This window comes from Anoplophora glabripennis, unplaced genomic scaffold (genome assembly GCF_000390285.2).
Source record: "Anoplophora glabripennis isolate ALB-LARVAE unplaced genomic scaffold, Agla_2.0 scaffold420, whole genome shotgun sequence".
NCBI lineage: Eukaryota > Metazoa > Arthropoda > Insecta > Coleoptera > Cerambycidae > Anoplophora > Anoplophora glabripennis.
Window position 1 is genome coordinate 84301 of NW_019416533.1, and position 2810 is coordinate 87110.

The window sequence follows — 2810 nt, forward strand, 5'->3', positions numbered from 1 at the left end:
GTCTAGAGAAAAATGGCAGACATTTTGAGCGGTTAATTACTAATTTAACTAGGTCTTTATTACTTTTGTTAGAAATGCACTATGTTAATTTACTGTTTTGGATACTGCATGCGTGTTTTCTTGTTGTCTTCTCATAATTTGCATTTGTTGTTCTTTCAAACCTCTCCTTCAGTTTTATAAAACACTTTGTACGAGGATATCTTTGTAAATCTGGATTATTGGCTTGGTAAATACGACTTGCCAATAAACAGTTACCATGAGCCTCTCCTACGGCGTACACCATATTTACTAATTCTTCTTTAGAGTAATTCATTTCACAATTATTACTGTTGCTTTTCTATTAAACCTTATGGGAATTGAACATTTCCCAGATTATCCTTTGACAAGGAGCCTACTACGTTATTTTACATATAAGCTATTTGTAAACTTCGCTTTTTTTTATAAAAATGAGATTTCATGAAAAACTAATGGATTTTGGTAAAAATTCGAGATTTTTCAATTTTTCAATTGTCAATTTTGACATGATATTTTGGTCACCCTGTATAACGCAGGTCAGTTTTTAGAGCATGATTCGGAAGAGTCATCCTTACTAAACATCTGATAAAAAATATGGGCTTAGTAGCTATTAGTATAACCTGTCAGTATCAGAAAATGTAAGCAGACAATATCGACTAGAAAAACCTTTCAAGCGAGATATCTCAAAAACTGTGAATATTTGAATAGAACTATTCTACACAAAGTACCTTTTATTTTTGATGTAGAATCCGAAAAAAATATAAAAAATGTGTGTTTCCATTTAAAAACCCAAAGTTGGTGTCTGGCCAGGAAAAGTGGAACACCTTGTATAGTTGAATATATTGTTAATTTGTACATTCCGAGAAATGTGGCAAGACAGTAAAAAGAAAAATTCATATATTCCTCATTTAACATAGATATTGGCCTTTCCCGCACCAGTGGGACACGCTGTATATACTACCGAAAGTAGGGAGTCATAAATCATTGTGTTGGTGTGGTTTATACTTCATGGAACATTTTTTATATGTGTAGTTTTGATTACTATGGATGGAATATCGTGCTAATGAGGTGAAAGTTTTATTAATCGTAGTGACCCGTCCGTAGTAAGCCGTTTACGAACCATGCCAGTAATCGTAGTAATTTTAGTTAGTGTTAATAGTTAGAATTAGATGATCTGATCACTTGTGGCTAGTGACTGGCTGTTAGGAATCTTGTTGTAACTGCAGTAGTGAAACTGTTTATTTGTCCCACATAGTAAATATATAACTTTTTTGTTGAGGTAATTGACTTTTCAGTTACCACTATGATTTTTTTCTCGTAAAATCTTTATCTTCATGTCCGTATAACTTGCACCTCACAATCTTGCTCAGTCCAGTACTACTGAGGTACTTAAATGTCCATTTCAATTACCTAACAGTCCCATAAAATCCTAATATTGCTTCTACTTATGTGCTGATGTTTCCAATTGTATCAGTCCATGGGCTCTTAAAAAGATTGGCCTGTGATAAACAAGATTCGCCTGATCTTCCATTCCATTGATCGTCTTGATGATAATTGATGGTTCTTTATTTCAATTGTGAACGGACCTTATTAAATAAGAGTGTAATACCCGAAATACTATTTCTAGCCTCACAAATTGACTACTTCAGCCGTTTCCAGCCCATTCCTTACCAATAGCTGAATTTAGTTTGAAACATGTGAGTGGTTTTGGAAACATATAGTTTAATTTGGAGTAAAAAATCTCTATTCGATATATTTACTACATATTTGTTTTATTAGGTTGTTTTCATTAATGCGTGGGGTGCTTTTACTTCATTTCTTTATTCCAGTGTTAAAAACTTTCACTTTAATGAAACTTGGACTGCTATCACTAATGCTAAATCCAACAAATAAACCGATCTACATAAAACCCTAACACCCCGCTATGCGATTTACCCAGCGAATGGCTGAAGTTTTCTCATTCCGGAGTTCTCTCACCTAGTTTAAAATTCCGCGGGGCCCTTCTCGAAGAAAGCGATCCCAAATGAAAGGGGAGTAAAAATTTCTTAATCGAACCCCGCCGTCGAATCCAATCCTAATCTTCATCATTATTCCGCGCGGTGATCGGCCTCGCCAGCGACATCTGTAATCCCGGCCACGCCTGATCATCAATGCGGAGTCACGTGATCGGAATGGGAATCTCGGAACAGCCAAACACCCGCGCGGAATATGCCAATTCCGTCGGGTTTTGAAAGCCAAAGTTTGAAATGAATGCAGGTATCTCGGTACATGGTATTAACTTTTAGTTTGACCACGATTGTTGATAGTTGCAGAATACAAATTTTTAAAACACATTCATAGCCCAAATATTTGTAACAGGGAAATGAGAAAAAATTATTGATTGAAACGAACTGTACGAACTGGCATTATATTTGGGGACTTTTCTCATCTCTTGTAATATCTTTTACAAAAGAATTTGTAGTCAACTCGTATTTAGGGACTATTTAATTTTCAATTGTTTTGTGCAAAAAAGAGGTACTGTATTACTTATTTCGAATTACCATCAATAATAGTAATTGGTGTCGTCGGCTAACTGTTATGATTGGATATTATCCAGTTTCTATACCTAATGTGCTAATGAGTCTATGGATTTCAGACATATCTAAGTAACGTAGCTTAATTTTTTCTAGCCTAAATACTACGAACAAATAATACAGCGGCAATCAATAATATTTCGAGCTTTAAAAGGAGATGGAACAAGGACTAGATAAAAGAAGATGAAAGAGGAGATTATGGTTGAAATGAACAAATCGAGG